Source organism: Schistocerca piceifrons, chromosome 1 (genome assembly GCF_021461385.2).
Source record: "Schistocerca piceifrons isolate TAMUIC-IGC-003096 chromosome 1, iqSchPice1.1, whole genome shotgun sequence".
NCBI classification, from domain to species: Eukaryota; Metazoa; Arthropoda; class Insecta; order Orthoptera; family Acrididae; genus Schistocerca; species Schistocerca piceifrons.
The window spans coordinates 510,960,430-510,980,587 of NC_060138.1; positions in this window are offsets into that span (position 1 = coordinate 510,960,430).

Below are 20,158 nucleotides of genomic sequence, written 5' to 3' on the forward strand. Positions count from 1 at the left end.
CTCCTCTCTCATTCCTAGTACCAAGCCAAATTCTCCTTCAACTCTTTCTTCTACTCCTCCCCCTACAACCGCATTCCAGTCCCCCATGGCTGATAGATTTTCGTCTCCCTTTACGTACTGAATTACCCGTTCAGTATCCTCACATACTTTCTCTATCTCTTCATCAACTATCGTTGTTGGTATTGGTTTGTTGTCGATTCTGATGCGAACAACACTGTTACTGTACTGTTCGCAGTAAAGCACTCTCTGCCCTACCTTCCTACCCATAACGAATCCTAGTCACGTTGAACCGTTTTCCGCCGCTGTTAATATTACCCTGTACTCATCTGACCAGAAATCCACGTCTTCTTTAACTCTCATTTTAATGACCTCCACTATATGTAGTGACACGCCCTGCTAAACTCGTAGGACAGGATAGGTAGTTTAAGTTGTAGAAAGGGGCCAAAATAAGCGGCTGTCAGCTACACTCGAACATACAACGTTTTATTTGATCGAACATTACAAGAGCCAAGAAAATATTTTTTAAGAAAAACTCAGCTTTAGTTTTGGAACTTAATTAGCGGCTGAATGCGCCGTACAATCTCATGCCTTAAGGGTAAGACCACTTTAATTTAAAAACGGCTGAAAGCCAATAACTTAAAGCTCAACCAAAACGAGAAATTTAAAAGACAAGCTTTATCTTAAAACAGTTCCTTAATTAGGCTGAAGGCCCAAACCGTCGGACGCCTTAAGGGCAAAACAACCTTAATCTAAAAATCGGCTATAAGCCATACAAGTACAAACAACAAGAACAAACAAGAAAAGGCAGTACACCCAAGGGCGCTCAGAAGTTCCGAGGGTCGGCCTGGAATTCAAACACTAACGCTCGCTTAGGTGAGACAGGCAGTCGGCCCAACCATTGTCTATCCGACGACAACCCAACCGACTGAGAGTCAACGGACGCTCCGTCAAGATAACCTCCGATTCACCCGATCAGCACACAACAGGGTGTTCAATGGAACAACGTAGAAGGTATTGGCGCCCACAACCGATTATACATTGAGCTGTCAAACTACACACTGTGCTGGACAGCAACAACATGATGAGGAAAATACACTGCCTGAATTCACGTCATCGGCCAGGGCAGATAACCAGAACGTTAACGGCCACAAGGCAGAAGATTCTGCTGGTGCACTTCAATTCAAATAACCAAGTACAGTTAAACTCCACCGGAGGGTGGCTAAAACTTGCCAACTTAAAAACACACGTTGTTGCTCGCGGGAAATTTACCACAGCCGACAAAGAACTCCAAACGGAACAATGTGAACAGTCGTGACATGCTGGAAGATTAAGTCAAAACGCAACTTGCATGTCCAGGATCGGTGAGCTATGAACCTCGTAGCAATGGGAACAGCACCACACACTCCGACACCACATGGAGGCCCCCAGCGCGCCTGGTCAAACAAACTACGTGCCGTGGAGATTTCCTCGCTGCTCCACGCCAACCGACCAACTGCCCGCACACAACCCAGCCGGAAACTAGAAGCACCAGGCCATAGATAGTCCAAGGTGCGAATATCGACAGACACCGCTGCTGCCACCCGTAGAAGGAGAGGATAACACCATAATCGCGATAACTGCGGGAGACTAAACACAGAATAGCAGCCGGCCGCGGTGGTCTCGCGGTTCTAGGCGCGCAGTCCGGAACCGCGCGACTGCTACGGTCGCAGGTTCGAATCCTGCCTCGGGCATGGATGTTTGTGATGTCCTTAGGTTAGTTAGGTTTAAGTAGTTCTAAGTTCTAGGGGACTTACGACCACAGCTGTTAAGTCCCATAGTGCTCAGAGCCAGCCACAGAACAACAACCAAGGTTTAATCCAACGCATAGCAGAACCAGCCACGGCTCAAGTAGACTGAGCCTAAGCATTTCCCTTTTCAGATTTTCTAGCTTTCCTACCACGTTCAAACGTCTGAGATTCCATGCCCCGACTAGTAGAACTTTATCCTTTCGTTGGTTATTAAATCTTTTTCTCATGGTGACCTTCTTCTCTGTAGTCCTCTCCCGCAGATCCGATAGTGGGACTACTCTGAAATCTTTTGCCAATGGAGAGACACGTCTTCATTACAGGTCACAAGTCCTGTGAATACACATCATGTTTCTTTAACGCAGTGATTCTCATTGCCTTCTACATTCTCGTGCCGTTGAAAATTGCTGAACCTTCCGTCTTTGGCGGCTATTTCCCACCCCAAGGTATCTGCATTATTCTCGTTTGCGTGTTACATATATGTACAATGGAATAGTCAAAACGACACCGCGAAAATGTGGCTGGAACTGATTGAAATCAGCTCAGATCGATGGAACCAAGAACTAGGCTCTGCCATGCAACCTACTAACCACATGGGCGAAGACAAGTGCAACTAAAGGAACCCCTCGTTGATCATCCCAGTGATGCGGACGACAGTACGCCACATTTCGGTGGAATACGGTATAATTTGTCAATGATAATGTCATTTACAATTTGGCTAGTGTCTTGCCTGGTATTACGGGCGATGAAATGGCGTAGAAAGTCTAACATAAATCTTAGTTTAATGTTCCAGTTACCACGCAAAGACTGGAGAAAGATTAGGTTTGATCTTACAGCAAACCACTAAGCAACTAACATTTTTAACTCTTTCCGAAATTATGGTCACCTTCCAGTCCATCTCGGTTTTATAATTAATTTCAATAAAGTTTCATGTCTGTAATTTTGAAGTATTAATTTCCTATCTAATTTTCTTCACAATCGCCTGTATTGCTTCATACTCTGTCACATACTTTGTTATGGTGTTGCCAGTTTGGCCTTGTTCATGACCATTTTTGTAACTAAATAACGCGCGAAGCGATATTTTGTTTCATGCTATTTTGCAATCAGTTGCTCTCTGTTATCCAGAGATACGGTCCGAAAGATAAAAAATGTCATCGCTTAAATGGTGAGAAAATGAGTGTCCCTATGACGATTTCCGCCAGCGGTGATGTAAATGAGTCAGGGAAAATGCGTGCAGTAGTAGCGCCGGTTATTTTAGACATTAATTTGCTGTCAGAACAACGCCAGCTTTCAAGCACAGGTGCTTACGCACGCTGGCTGTTTCCACCATGTTGCCTATCTGCCCCGCGAGTCTGGCTTCTTTCTCTACGGCACAATTCGTATTGTGTCAGTTCCCCAGCTTCCAGTTCACCCTACGCGTTAATGCTATTTGCTGACAGAAGAGAGTACTTGAAAACAGTTAGAAAGAAGAAAGGGTTGACCTTTTTTTATGCCAGGGAGGAAATTCAACTGTCCACGTAAACGTTATAAATGCTTAGACATTTCTGCACCTGGAGGTTATTCTGTCGAGTCCCAATAAGAATTTGAAAAACAAAATTACGAAAGATTCAAATCTGCGGTCTGTACTCGGACCTACGTTCTGGGACAATACTCTCTAACCTCTACGAGAATCGCGAGACACAGCGGAGTACGGAGATGCTCTGCTACGAACCTGTGGTAACAAAAGACAACAGCAAGACAAACAAGAGATTAAAGATGCACTGAGCATGTTTAGAACAGACTTTCCGACACACCTAAAGTTCTGACATTATCATTAAAAAAAATTGAACTACAATAAGCCTCAGACGTAGGTATTAGAGGGTACATGTGAATGAATAATCAAAATATCATAATCACGCTGGTGGGGGGGGGGGGGGGAGAATTACCGTGTGCTTTAATGCGCCCTGTAAGCCTTGCGAACCACTGGTTCAATATTATCGGTTCTATTTTGCTGAAATGATAGAGTTATGGGATATGAAATACCTTGTATACCGGTGTGTTGTAGTGTATCTCTGGTCTGTTGAACCATACCGTCTACATTGGGTGACAGTGCGTTCAGGAGTGCCCTTTAACCTTTCTCTGAGTCTCCTTTTAATACTGTGTAAATGGGTAGGATAGGTGCTGATCCATGGTGCAGGCACTATCGATTCCTGTCCTGTGTGGTCGTCGTCTTTGACCGGCTGTAGACTGTTTGGTCCTCCAGCGTCTCGCTAGAGCAGTGATTCCCAATCTGGGGGTAAAAACTAAAGGATTCCATTCTATCTCAGTCACAAAACTAAATTATTTTCAAAAGATCATTACAATTACCACAATTTGGTAAGTCCCTAATATTTTCATAATTACTTTTCTCAATTAGTAGCACTAATGCAGTGGAGGTTACAACTTTCTCACATACACCACCCACTACACACATATATTGTTCTTTGTCCCGTACATCGCTGATGATAAAAGAGAGACAACGACGCAAATGCTAAATATCGCAAAAAATATCTTCTCGAAGTTGTAGATGCTACCTGCAGTAGTCCATAAATTGCTTCACTTCTCTCTTCACCGGCCGTTGTGGCCCAGCGGTTGTGGGCGCTTCAGTCCAGAACAGCGCTGCTGCTGCGGTCGCAGGTTCGAATCCTGCCTCGGGCATGGATGTGCGTGATGTCTTTAGGTTAGTTAGGTTTAAGTAGTTCTAAGTCTATGGGACTGATGACCTCAGGTGTTAAGTCCCATAGAGCTTAGAGCCATTCGAACTTCTCTCTTCGAAACAGATAAACGAATTCATCGACAGCGCGACACAGCAGTAACTACATAAGGTCTACTATAGTGTTGTACACAGTATTATTATTATTATTATTATTATTATTATTATTATTATTATTATTTTTACTACTACTACTATTATTAGTGGCAGTGACTAGATGCAAAACATTAGCAGCCTGAAGTCTTCCAATTTCTGGCAGTTCAAAAGTAAAGAGTGCAGCAATCAAGTGATTTCCGAACAGTGGGTACAGTGCACACATTTTAACTTGGTTGATTTCAAACGGGGTTGCAGCTTGCAGGTCAAGCAAGTGCCGCAATGAACAGGAGTACAAATGTCTGAAAAGTAGCTGTGTGTAGAACTTGCGATGCACCACGAATTCTTTCCTGATTCAAACACACACACACAAACTATCATTCATCTTTCATCATTTTAAAAATAAAAGTGTTCCAAGAAAAGTCCTTCATTCTACAGTGTAGTTAGGAGTTAAAAGTTCGCAATAAATGTGGGGGAGGGGGTGCAGGAGACGGTGGGATGGGGGGAGGGAGAGGGCGGGGGTACTAGTTAATGCCATGCGACCGTTACGGTCGCAGGTTCGAATCCTGCCTCCGGCATGGATGTGTGAGATGTCCTTAGGTTAGTTAGGTTTAAGTAGTTCTAAGTTCTAGGGGACTGATGATTTCAGCAGTTAAGTCCCATAGTGCTCAGAGTCATTTTGAACTAGTTAATGCCTAATTGCACTCTGGGGGGTAATGGTCCAAGAAGGGTCGCGAACCTCTGCGCCAGGGGGCAGCGACATGCAAGTCGGTTGTACAGTGTGTCCCACATAAAACCGATGCATCTGACGCAGCGGTTAATCATTTCCAGCACAATTACTTGTCAAGTGGTAACACGAAAGTGGCTACACTACATTTTATCGGTAAGTTGAGTTCAAAAAATGGTTCAAATGGCTCTGATCACTGTGGGACTTAACATCTTAGGTCATCAGTCGCCTAGAACTTAGAACTACTTAAACCTAACTAACCTAAGGACATCACACACATTCATGTCCGAGGCAGGATTCGAACCTGTGACCGTAGCAGCCCCGCGGTCCCGGACTGAAGCGCCTAGAACCACACGGCCAACGCGGCCGGCGGTGAGTACAGCTGTGTGTTCGTGTGTCAGATGTTGTGAGAAGCTGGTATTGTTGATATGTTACAGAAATGGGGCAGTTTGCATTAGAATAGGGAATCGATACCGTGTAGAGTTACATAAACACAAGCTCCGCCATGAAATGTTAAGAAATATTTCAAGCGAAGTATTCTGGTTGGACACTCCCCACGACCGGCACTATTCAAGATATGTACAAGAAATGGGGCGGCGTAGGATCCGTTCAGAATGTGCAGAGGAATAGGCGACGGACAGGAGGACCTCTGAAAATATAGACAGGATTCGCGTGGTCATCACGAGAAGGCGCTGCTAGTCGGTACGGAAGTTATTGCAGCAGATTGGTGCATCTGTACATCGTGTCACTGTGAGCCAAAGAAATGAAATAAAAAGTCTATCGTGTGAGTGTGGTGCAGGAGATGAAACTGTAGTATGAGGAAAAAGAGTTCTTTATTGTAATTGGCTGTTAATATCAATTGGTAGACCCCTGTCAGATGAGCCTTTTTATCATTTTTCAGGTTATACAAAGTCCCAGAATTGCAGCTACTGGCCACTGGACAACACACATACTCCGCATTGTGAGGTAACGGGCGAGCTGTGGCGGCGGATTTGGGGCGGCCGCACAGGACGCTCGTCAAAGCCAGGGCCCGGCAGCAAACACGTGGTGGCGAACGTTAGCCGGACGAGAGGGGTAGCCCCAGTGCATTGTCCAGCCGCGTGGCTGGGAATTCCGATGTGACGAGGACGGTGCTTTGTGTCGGTGAAGGAGATGTCTGTGCCGGGAGTGCCAAAGATGGCGGACATTGTGAAGCCATCATGGCAGACATTTCACAGTTCGTATAGAAATTAATAGTAGCCAGATGAATCATGATACCTCAAAAGAAACATGTACATTACTATTATCTGCACGACGATTCTGATGCTGTTATCAGATTTTCAATATCTTTATTAGTCTGAAGTTTAGTATCTGAAGGTAAATTATACAGGTAACACCCAGCAACGAATTTCCAAAATATAAACGCTTCATCCGATTTTGTCGATCGCGTGTCTTTAGAAAGCTGTTAGTGTTAACCTAAACTGGTATAAATTACAGGCATGTAACTTGAATAGTACATGAGTTACTGGAGGTCAAAGTGACCGATTACTATCGATCGCGTCAGGCCATAAGTACTCCACAGGTACACGAAAAAACGGTAGCATCATGCTTATAAATACATTTATTCATCTATGTCTTTTTTTATATCCGATATATACTATTCATGAAGAAATTGGGTAAATATTTACTGTGTTTTAGAAAGGATAGAGACATTAGGCTCCTGGCATACCTTTTGTTCTATTCCTTTGTTATATGTTTATCTAATTTGTTTATGTATCTAACAATGTGTGTTAGAGCGTGTTTATGGTCCAGCCGTAGGAACATTCATTTAATTTCTCGTTATTTAAATGTAAATCCAGTATTTCGTATGTGCTTAAATATGTTTCTGAGTGTACGTTCGCTTGGAGACATGGAGGGAGCGCTCTAGCCAATTAAGGTGCTCGTTAATTGTGAGACTGTATGGAAATGGGGGATGAGGATCGGTTTCGAGAGAGGACACGAGGACAGAACACGGGAGAGTGCTGGGGGTACGGCACAGGACACGGGAAGTGCCGGGACGGTACGGTGCGAGGAACGCACGGTCGCGAGAGAGACTTGGAGTGCGGAGCGGTTTGCTCGTGGTCGCGAGAGATAGAAATATCTCGTAGCACTGACTTGTGCACTTGTGAGATTTCCGTGGCTTCCACAGGAAAGACGTAGTGTGCGTTTAGAAGTGAATATCTCGCCAGCTATGTTGTCGTTCATAACTAATTACGAGCAGTAGGAATCTATTGTTTCCCCGTTATTCAACTTATATTTTATTTAATTGCTGGAGCATCGACACCAATAAGTGTTTTGCAGAAATATACCGCATTCTCGAAAGTACTTCTACTATCGTACTCATCATTTAAAGTCGTTAAGATAGTACCTGCAGATTTTATTTAATTGCAATCTTTCATTTATAAATTTATGTGTTACTTTCATAATTGGCAATTGCCGAATGATAGAAACCTTCGACCATTCGATTCATGTGTGTATTCTTATAGTATACTGTAGACTCAGCAGTATTTGACCTGTAACACGCCAACTACGTATCCCAGCCCCTGGACAACGAAACCAGCCAAAACTTTCAATATTTCAGCTTTGAGTCGGAGGGTGCGTAGTTATTTGAAAGCCCGTGGCATGAAAACCTCTCCACCTTAGAAGATGACTGTTCGGCGTACGTTGTCTGCCATGCGCATTACTAGCCCCATATTTTTCAATTGCCCCTCAAATAATGATAAGTATCTAGAGACCTTTGAGTCCTTCTATACACAATTAATACACGGAGAGAAGCTGTATGCAGTATTCCAGCAGATGGAGCAACCGCGCATACATCCAATCAAAGTATGGCCCACATAACCAATGTGTGGCCAAGATAGACACGAAGCCCACGCCTACTACAGTAGTACTAGTTTATATGCCAACTAGCTCTGCAGATGATGAAGAAATTGATGACATGTATCATGAGATAAAAGAAATTATTCAGGTAGTGAAGGGGGACGAAAATTTAATAGTCATGGGTGACTGGAATTCGAGTGTAGGAAAAGGGAGAGAAGGAAACATAGTAGGTGAACGTGGATTGGGGGTAAGAAATGAAAGAGGAAGCCGTCTGGTAGAATTTTGCACAGAGAATAACTTAATCATAGCTAACACATGGTTCAAGAATCATAAAAGAAGGTTGTGTACATGGAAGAATCGCGGAGATACTAAAAGGTATCAGATTATATAATGGTAAGACAGAGATTTAGGAACCAGGATTTAAATTGTAAGACATTTCCAGGGGCAGATGTGGATTCTGACCACAATCTATTGGTTATGAACTGTAGATTAAAACTGAAGAAACTGCAAAAAGGTGGGAATTTAAGGAGATGGGACCTCGATAAACTGACTAAACCAGAGGTTGTACAGAGTTTCAGTGAGAGCATAAGGCAACAATTGACAGCAATAGGGGAAAGAAGTACAGTAGAAGAAGAATGGGTAGCTCTGAGGGATGAAGTAGTGAAGGCAGCAGAGGATCAAGTAGGTAAAAAGACGAGGGCTAGTAGAAATCCTTGGGTAACAGAAGAAATATTGAATTTAATTGATGAAAGGAGAAAATATAAAAATGCAGTAAATGAAGCAGGCAAAAAGGAATACAAACGTCTCAAAAATGATATCTACAGGAAGTGCAAAATGGCTAAGCAGGGATGGCTAGAGGACAAATGTAAGGATGTAGAGGCTTATCTCGCTAGGGGTAAGATAGATACTGCCTACAGGAAAATTAAAGAGACCTTTGGATATAAGAGAACCACTTGTATGAATATCAAGAGCTCAGATGGAAACCCAGTTCTAAGCAAAGAAAGGAAAGCAGAAAGGTGGAAGGAGTATATAGAGGGTCTATACAAGGGCGATGTTCTTGAGGACAATATTATGGAAATGGAAGAGGATGTAGATGAAGATGAAATGGGAGATACGATACTGCGTGAAGAGTTTGACAGAGCACTGAAAGACCTAAGTCGAAACAAGGCCTCGGGAGTAGACAACATACCATTAGAACTACTGACGGCCTTGGGAGAGCCAGTCCTGACAAAACTCTACCATCTGGTGAGCAAGATGTATGAGACAGGCGAAATTCCCTCAGACTTCAATAAGAATATAATAATTCCAATCCCAAAGAAAGCAGGTGTTGATAGATGTGAAAATTACCGAACTATCAGTTTAATAAGTCACAGCTGCAAAATACTAACACGAATTATTTACAGACGAATGGAAAAACTGGTAGAAGCCGACCTCGGGGAAGATCAGTTCGGATTCCGTAGAAATATTGGAACACATGAGGCAATACTGACCTTACGACTTATCTTAGAAGAAAGGTTAAGGAAAGGCAAACCTACGTTTCTAGCATTTGTAGACTTAGAGAAAGCTTTTGACAATGTTGACTGGAATACTCTCTTTCAAATTCTAAAGGTGGTAGGGGTAAAATACAGGGAGCGAAAGGCTATTTACAATTTGTACAGAAACCAGATGGCAGTTATAACAGTAGAGGGGCATGAAAGGGAAGCAGTGGTTGGGAAGGGAGTGAGACAGGGTTGTAGCCTCTCCCCAATGTTATTCAATCTGTATATTGAGCAAGCAGTAAAGGAAACAAAAGAAAACTTCGGAGTAGGTATTAAAATGTTTGGAGAAGAAATAAAACTCTGAGGTTCGCCGATGACATTGTAATTCTGTCAGAGACAGCAAAGGACTTGGAAGAGCAGTTGAAAGGAATGGACAGTGTCTTGAAAGGAGGATATAAGATGAACATCAACAAAACCAAACGAAGATAATGGAATGTAGTCGAATTAAGTCGGGCGATGCTGAGGGAATTAGATTAGGAAATGAGACACTTAAAGTAGTAAAGGAGTTTTGCTATTTGGGGAGCAAAATAACTGATGATGGTCGAAGTAGAGAAGATATAAAATGTAGACTGGCAATGGCAAGGAAATCGTTTCTGAAGAAGAGAAATTTGTTAACATCAAGTATAGATTTAAGTGCCAGGAAGTCGTTTCTGAAAGTATTTGTATGGAGTGTAGCCATGTATGGAAGTGAAACATGGACGATAAATAGTTTGGACATGAAGAGAATAGAAGCTTTCGAAATGTAGTGCTACAGAAGAATGCTGAAGATTAGATGGGTAGATCACATAACTAATGAGGAGGTATTGAATAGAATCGGGGAGAAGAGGAATTTGTGGCACAACTTGACGAGAAGAAGGGACCGGTTGGTAGGACATGTTTTGAGGCATCAAGGGATCACAAATTTAGCATTGGAGGGCAGCGTGGAGGGTAAAAATCGTAGAGGGAGACCAAGAGATGAATACACTAAGCAGATTCAGAAGGATGTAGGTTGCAGTAGGTACTGGGAGATGGAGAAACTTGCACAGGATAGGGTAGCATGGAGAGCTGCATCAAACCAGTCTCAGGACTGAAGATCACAACAACAACAATACACAACCAATGTGTTTCCTGAAGACAGACTTAGTAGAGGCCTCTGGCCTTCAAGGTCGCCAGACTTAACATCCTGTGATTTTTATTTATGGGGCGCACTAAAAACTAGTGCATGCTGACAGTTCTCGCACAACAGACGATCTTAAACGGAACATAACTAGAGAAATTAACAACGTCTCGCCTACAAAATTACAGAGTGTTGCTGACAACGTCATCACGCGAAGTCAGCGATGCTGAAATGCCCATGGTCTCACTTTCAGCATCTGTTTTAAACAAGTAACTGCATTATTAACTATTCTTTTTAGTTAGTTCATTGTTGCTTGAATCTCGGGCGTGAGGCGTACCGGTTTTATGCGTGTCACTCTGGATAAAGGCATTAACAAGCGCTCCATAGAGGCGGGAGGTTTGCTTGTCCTCGTTAGCGGAGGTGGCTTGCGGTCCATCAAGGCAATGCGACTTTTAGAGGGCTGCCGTTAGCATTGTGGTTCTTGGCTACGGCAGGGTGATTGGTTCACCGAAACAGTTCGCTTGTTGGTGTGTAGCGGACGTGTTTACCTCCGCTGTAGTTGCTTCACCCTGATAGGGCCACGGCTAGCTGCTTGTATGGGAGTGAGCCCGCAGCTCTGTAGCCAAGACTGCAATTACTCTGCGAGCTCTAGGGGATGAATGGTGACCTCTTGGCATTGCGCTCTTTGTGCAGGAATTTACTCGTATGTGCTTTATTTGGTGAGCATCGAACTTGGCCCTCTGTAGCGTACCGTCAGTTTCCGCCATTCTGGTTCTCAGGAAATTGCACTATAATTCGAACCCTTCACGCATTGCGTGCGCATTCTGACTATGCTACGTTCAAATAATGTCGAACAGTGACTTCTTGCTTAGCCATGATCGATGTTATCACGCAAACGGATTTATTTGTGAAATAATTAACTTTTGTCAAATTGTTATTTATGTACTAGTGCCGCAGTAAGATAAAAACGTCATGAATTATGTTTTGGATCGGATCAGTGTAAATGTGTTAAATGTGTCAAAAGAGTCATTTAAATATACTAAGATTAGGGTTTAACTTTAAGCCGTTGAGGCGTTACTTGATTATATTGGTTCCGTTGACCATTTCAAATACTGGCTGAACTGTTGCAGTTTTCATAGCAGTTTTCATAACTTTCCTCCCGTAGTGAAGTTAGACTTTCAGTTGCATTTAATATATCTCTTACGTATTGTTGTTCTCTTAAAATATTTTAGTGTTTTGAAGGCAAGATTAAAAGTAGTTACGCGCATGCCGTTGCTTTTCGATGTAGCGACCTGTAAACGGTTAGTTGCCGCCTCATTCAAACTGGGCCTTCACTTCTCTTACGAGACTGGAGCTTTTTAATATGAGTCACTTGTAACTGTTGTAATTTAATTTGCCGTTTTGAAGGCGATTATTTTGCTCGATGGTCTGTTAATTAGTAATTTTTATTTTTTGCGTTCTAAAATTTATTTATTCCTGAACCAGAATTAAGAAAATTTTAATAGCTTTTTATTTTAAGTTTAACATTAAAGTTTCATTGGTCTTTAACAAATAAATTTAAAAGTTATTAATCGTTCTTTATGGATGTTCTGTCATAAGTTGCTAAACAGGCTTCTATATTATTATTTACTTATCGTAGATAAATTGAAGTAAAACCGTATTTATGTTTAAATTGTGAACAGCACCACTCCACCGCCTAGCTCCCTACCGCTACAGGTGCAGTGTTCCGTTAAGAGGTGATTGGTGATCCGACTGGCACTGATGTAATTCATACTTATCCTTTCCGTGATGTTTGGGAATAAATGGCTCTTCCTTCAGGTTTTATTATTGGTATCCCATACACCCTGCCATACATGCAGCCTACAATTTAGTAATGTGACCATACCAGTTGTTCTGGTGGTCTTTTCCCTGTGTTTGTTCTAGGCCTTGCTACGGCAATGAACACCTGTGCGGCGAAGGTTCATTGAACCACCTTTAGCTATTTCTCCAACGTTCAACTCTGTAACAGAGTGCGGGAAAAGTTAACACTTTAATCTTTCCGTGCGTACATTGATTTATCTTATTTCATTACGTTGATCATTTCTCCCCATGCAGATGGGTGCCGACGAAAAATTTCAGCATTCGGAGGAGAAAGTTGGCGATTGAAGTGTCGTGAAAAACGATTTGTTTTAATGATTGCCGCCCAAACCCGCGTATCGACAGTTTCCCCTCTTTTGCGATAATACAACACGAGCTGTCCCTCTGCAATTCACCTACAAAATGTTGACATGAGGAAAGATCCAACCGATTTCTCATACACAAGCAGCAGTTGACCGGCGTTGCATGGTGAAACGTGGTTGTGATGCCTCGTCTAAGGAGGAGAAACGCCTACCATCACGTTTCCGGATTGTAGCCTATCGCAATTGTGGTTTGTCGTATCGCGACATTGCTGCTCGCATTGGTCGAGATCCAACGACTGTTAGCAGAATATGGAATAGGTGGGTTCAGGAGGGTAATACGGAACGCCGTACTGGATCTCAACGGCCTCGTATCACTAGCAGTCGAGATGACAGGCGTCTTATCCGCATGGCTGTAACGGATCGTGCAGCCACGTCTCGATCCCTGAGTCAACAGATGGGGACGTTTGCAAGATAACAACCATCTGCACGAACAGTTCGACGACGTTTGCAGCAGCATGAACTATCAGCTCGGAGACCATGGCTGCCGTTACCCTTGACGCTGCATCACAGACAGGAGCGCCTGCGATGGTGTACTCAGCGACGAACCTGGGTGCACGAATGGCAAAACGTGATTTTTTCGGATGAATCTAGGTTCTGTTTACAGCATCGTGATGGTCGCATCCGTGTTTGGCGACATCGCGGTGAACGCACGTTGGAAGCATGTATTCGTCATCGCCATACTGGCGTATCACCCAGCGTGATGGTATGGGGTGCCATTGGTTACACGTCTCGGTCACCTCTTGTTCGCATTGACTGCACTTTGAACCGTGGACATTACATTTCAGATGTGTTACGACCCGTGGCCCCCTTCATTCGATCCCTACGAAACCCTACATTCCAGCAGGATAATGCACTACCGCGTGTTGCAGGTCCTATACGGGCCTTTCCGGATAGAGAAAATGTTCGACTGCTGCCCTGACCAGCACATTCTCTAGATCTCTCACCAATTGAAAACGTCTGGTCAATGGTGGCCGAGCAACTGGCTCGTCACAATACGCCAGTTACCACTCTTGATGAACTGTGGTATTGTGTCAAAGCTGCAAGGGCAGCTGTACCTGTACACGCCATCCAAGCTCTGTTTGACTCAATGCCCAGACGTATCAAGGCCGTTATTACGGCCAGAGGTGGTTGTTCTGGGTACTGATTTCTCAGTATCTATGCACCCAAATTGCGTGAAAATGTAATCACATGTCAGTTCTAGTATAACATAATTGTCCAATGAGTACTCGTTTATCCTCGGCATTTCTTCTTGGTGTTCAAAATGGTTCAAATGGCTCTGAGCACTATGGGACTTAACATCTGTGGTCATCAGTCCCCTAGAACTTAGAACTACTTAAACCTAACTAACCTAAGGGCATCACACACATCCATGCCCGAGGCAGGATTCGAACCTGCGACCGTAGCGGTCACCCGGTTCCAGACTGAAGCGCCTAGAACCGCACGGCCACACCGGTCGGCCTCTTATTGGTGTAGCAATTTTAATGGCCAGTAGTGTATACACTCAGTAAGACATCATGCAGTTCACGATGGAGAGTATCCTCTACCAATATTAGTCATTTTCTTTCCTGCTCATCTCGCAAATGGAGAGAGAGAGAAACGACCGTCTATATGTCTCAACACGAGCCCTCACTTCTCCTGAGTTCCCTGTCCTTACGCGGGATCTGTGTTGGTGGCACTAGAATCGATATGCAGTCTGTCTCAAATGCCGGTTCTCTAAACTTTCTCAATAACCTTTGACGGAAAGAACTTCTCTTGTCCTCCAGGGATTTCCATTGAGTACACGGAGTTTTCCGTATATTCGCGTGTTCATCGAGACTACCGGTAACAAATCTAGCAGCCCGCCTCTGAATTGCTTTGTTGGCTGCGTTTAATCCGAGCTTGTGGGGATTTCAAACCCTCGAGGAGCACTCTAAAGTGGCTCGCACTAGTGTTCTAATCGCGGTGTGCTCTACAGATGAGCTACAAGACCTATCGCCTTCCCTACTACAATAGTTACGTGCCCGTTCCATTTCATATCCCTCTACAACATATATGCCAAAATATTTTATCGAAGTGACTGTGGCAAGCAGCACACCACTATTATTGTACTGACACAGTACAGGTTGGCCTTACCAACTCATGTACCCTAACTTATATTATCTACATTTAGATAGAAATTCTATCTAAACCATCCAGTATCGTCCTACACACACTCTATGACAACAATTCCCGTACACCACCGTGTCATCAGCTAACAGTCGCAGATTGCTGCTCACCCCTTCCTCCGGATCATTTATGTACAGTATATGGCGAGCAAGAGCACTCGTATCACACTTCCCTGGGGCATTCCTGACGATACCCTTGTCTTTGCTGAACACGCGCGGTCCTGGGCAACGTACTGGTGTCTCTTACTTAAGCGGTCTTCGTGCCACTCACATATCTGGGAAACTGTTCCGTATGCTCGTAACTTCGTTAACAGTCTGCAGTGGAGCATTGTGTCAAAGTGTTACCCCAAATCTAGGAAGATAGAGTGGCTGTCGCCGTCCATCCGTGGTTCGTAGGAAATTGTGAAAGAAGTACCGTGATCAAATCTCTGTGCCATGTGAATCGTTTCAATTTCGTGTAACTAAGTTAAACATTAAATTATTCGGCCAACGGCCTTGCTGCAGTGGTAACACCGGTTCCCGTCCGGGTACTGTTGGCAAGCGGGTTGGACTGAGCCCTTGTGAGGCAAACTGAGGAGCTACTTGATTGAGAAGTAGCAGCTCCGGTCACGGAAACTGACATACGGCCGGGAGAGCGGTGTGCTGTCTACGTGCCCCTCGGTATCCACATCCAGTGATACCTATGGTCTGAGGATGACACGGCGGCCGGTCGGTTCTGTTGGACCTTCATGGCCTGTTCGGGGGGAGTTAAGTTTCTTTATTAAATTATTCATGTCAAAAAAATCTTAACAAGAGCCCAAGTAAAAGCAACTAATAAGAGACAGTGTGCGTGTGTGAGCGGTAGGAGGGAATGGTATGTTCCTTGTGTGGAAAAAGTTCCCGAACTGGGCTTGTTCCCAGACCACAGCTGACCTGTAGCAGAGTATTATGCTTCATGTAAAATATATTGTGACCATACACTGCTCACAAAACGCGTCCGCAGTAAACCCGGCGCCGAGTTATATCAGGTCTGTTCGTATGAGTAGCGGTATATCACAAAAACATGTTTGTAGGCTTCCGCGATCATAGTATTCCCATGAAATTCTAATGCGTTTTAAACCGCGCATGTTCTGAAATCACTGAGGCGGTTATTGCGGGTAACTTTATCTGGATAAGGAAATTTTGAACTGTTTTAATTGTATGGGTTGTCATGTTACAACATTACACGATCTACAGCGCAGAAGAATATTATTGAAACTGTGCGGCTGTTTCACTTATACATTTGTTGGAACTGCGTTTTCTCATGTTGAGAGATCAGAGTGAACAATCTGTTTTATTTGCCAAAAACTTTCTAAAGCCAAGATTGCATATACATTTGCTTATTTACAACAATCGGTTTCGACAGACTTTGCTATCATCTTCATGTCTTCAAAAATTATTCTTATACAACGTTTTCATTTTGAGCTTGAACCTCACGCCAAGTGTCACGTTAGTGGATAAAACGTAGCACAGTAAACAGAGGTTTGTCATAAATACAACTTTTAAAATGAAGGAGCACCTTGCACAGATGAAAGTGACGTCATAAAAATCACAGTACACAATAAAATACCCGGTTAGCCGTGCAGTCTAACGCATGGCTTTCGGGATTGGGAAGGAGCACCTGGTCGCCGGCACGAATCCGCCCGGCGGACTTGTGACGAGGTCCGGTGAGCAGGACACTCTGTGGATAGTTTTTAGGCGATTTTCCATCTGTCTCCCCGAATGCGGGCTGGTTCCCCTCAGCTACACTATGTCGGCGATTGCTGCGCAAACAAGTTCTCCACGTATGCGTACACCACACAAACATAGGGGTTACACTCGTCTGGTGTGACACGTTACCAGGGTGGGGGGGGGGGGGGGGGGGGTCCACCGGGGGCTGAACCGCACAATAACCCTGAGAGAGTGGTTCGATGTGGGGCGGCGTAGGGGTGAAGTGGACTGCGGTAGTCGTCGTGGGGTTGTGGACTACTGCAGCTGGAGCGGCGACGGAGCCTCTCCATCGTTTCTAGGCCACTGGTTAACATACAGTACAATACAATACACAATAAAATGCATAGTAGCACAACTGTTTACGATAGGTGGACATGTAATCAACAGTGTGGGTGGGTCCTGTGTACAATGCTGGCCACTAAAAGGTACAACACAATGAGGGGGGCATGTAACGAATATTAAATTTGCTCGAAGTGTGCTACATGTTTGGTTAGGCAAGTGCTTCGTAATAAGTGGAAGTAATGTCATTTGCAATCTGTATATAAGGAAAGATTATAAGCGACGGTTCCTCATTCGCATTTGAATGTCGATTGTTTGTGAGGTCGTGTTGTGCTTCGGGTAAGAAGCAGGAACATTCACAACGACGTGACGGAATTCGTTGCAGATCGAGACTGGTTTATCATTCCTTACTGAACGCCATGCAGGATCTCAACGGCCGCCTAGAGACCCAGAGAGCAGCCATTTGACAGCTCAGCTGTGCAGGATCGTACAGCTTCGTCACGTGCCTAAAGTCAAGAAATGGACTTGTTTGCAGCAGGACAAGTTCCCACACTGACCGGAGCACCGTCATGGACTGACAGCACGGTGGCCACTGTTGCGGCGCCACTCGTCGGAGTGGCAGACAGAGAGAGAGAGAGAGAGAGAGAGAGAGAGAGAGAGTCGACGCCCATCATGCCACCGACGAATAACTCAGGACGCAGGAGTGACACATCGTTGTCTCTCCAGACGAGTTCCGATTTCGCGTACTGTATCACGATGAACATATGAATATGTAGAGTATTCGAAGAGAAATGACGTTGCCGGATTGCATTCGTAGTCATTATACGGGCGCAGTACTTTGCGTGATGGTATGGAATGCTCCTGGGTACACAGTAGCTCTGGGTAGTATAGCTGATAATTTGGATACCAGTCATTAGATTTCTAATGTTTTAAGTTCGATGGCTGCGCCGCATCTGCCACTTCTACATCAGCACTGCGTAAGCCACTTCACAACGTGTGGCCGAGGATACTTCTGGTAACTTCTCTGTTAGAATGATTGTCGGTAACCCTCTGTGTATTAGTTCCTATAAATATTGCTGTAAATAGATCTTGCCGAAACCCGAGCAAATTAAGGTCCTCCGTAAAATCGCTAAATGTATTTAAGGATTCTGTCCAGTCACTCGTTGACTAGTCTGGTGTGGTAGCAGAAGATAGCAAAAGTGAAGCAGAAGTTTTTAATTTCGTATTTAAAAAATCGTTCACGCAGGAGATTCGTACAAGCACATCATCGTTTGACCATCGCATGGACTCTCGTTTGGAGGACAAAGTAATAATCATCACTGGTGTAGAGAAACAGCTGAAAAGCCGGCCGGTGTGGCCGAGCGGTTCTAGGTGCTTCAGTCTGGAACCGCGCGACCGCTACGGTCGCAGGTTCGAGTCCTGCCTCGGGCATGGATGTGTGTGATGTCCTTAGGTTAGTTAGATTTAAGTAATTCTAAGTTCTAGGGGACTGATGGCCTCAGACGTTAAGTCCCATAGTGCTGAGAGCCTTTTGAACCATTTGAAAACAACTGATAGAGTTGAAAACAAATAAGTCGCCAGGTCCTGATGGAATCCCAGCTCTGTTTTACAACTAGTACTCTACGGCACTAGTCCCTTACTTAGCTTGCATATATCGCGAATCTCTTGTCCAGCGCAAAGTTCCAAGCTACTGAAAAAAAAGTGCGGGTGACTCCTTTATATAAGAAGGGCAAAAGACCGGACCTGCAAAGTTACAGACCGATATCTTCAACATCAGTTTGTTGCAGAATCCTTGAAGATGTTCTGTGAACCGTGATTTATTTTCAAAGAACATTCTTAAGAATTTAATTTATTTACTAGCGACTCATCAAGAACATTAACACATTTAATCACACTATGTGAGCGTGGAACTAGTTGCCAGGGAGTAACTGATGAAATCATAACCAAATTCCTTTTAACAAATGGGGATTTTATTCACCTTAATAGCGCCTAAAAGCATTTATTTTTAAGAAACAGATTTAAAATTATAATCAGAAAGCACCCTCTAAATATCAAGTTACAATTTATTCAGAGGCAGAAAGAAACGAGTTTTGACTGTATGAGCTTTCGGGCAGAGAACATTGCCGCCCTATTTTGACGTGGCCGTAGTTACGACCGCTCAAAACAGCCTCTGAAAGACTACGATGGTGCAAATTTGCAACACACCAGATTATTTTAAACTAAAAGTTGTAACAATTTACACAAGCACACAAACATTCACCCCCGAGGGGAGATGGAAATGGTACAAAACGCTAAAACTAAAATATTAACTTTGCCACCGAAAGTGCAACTTGATTTTAACTTCTAAGAAAAGTCCTACGGTGAAAGGGTGGCAACTTTATATACTAAAATGATCATTTAAATAAAAGCCTATGAAATGCAATCTTATATAAAATTCTACACGGTTGGCCAACAAGTTAAGATGCTCTACAGTACACAGATACCGCCTCTCAAGATGATAGGCAAGATCAAAACACATTTCAGGAATTAGGCCGTTACACTCTAAATCCGACAAATATGACAGAGGCAGCTACTAACGTATGGTAGATTGATAGGGAGATTATCGAATCATCCGAACCGCAGGTTACTCTAACCCGCGCCTTCTCTACAAGGGAAAAACGGACCACCAAATTTATAAACAACAACCTTCCCGCGGGTGAGCAAACGGAGAAGAATGGTTGGACGACCCCAAAGCAAAACGGCTGGTGACCTCACCAAGAAAACAAGTAGAACAAGAGTAAATCAAACAAGATATCACCAATCACTTAACTTCTAATAAACTGCGATTTCTCGAGGAGACCTGGCGCAGCACCCCCAAATCGCTCTCCCGAACCATCGGCTGCCAACCGCTTCAACGGACGCAGGAAGGCGCACCGATCTCCCGTCTTTCCTGGTCCGCACCAACCGACCGACTGCCCGCTGCTTCGTCCGCGACTGCTCCG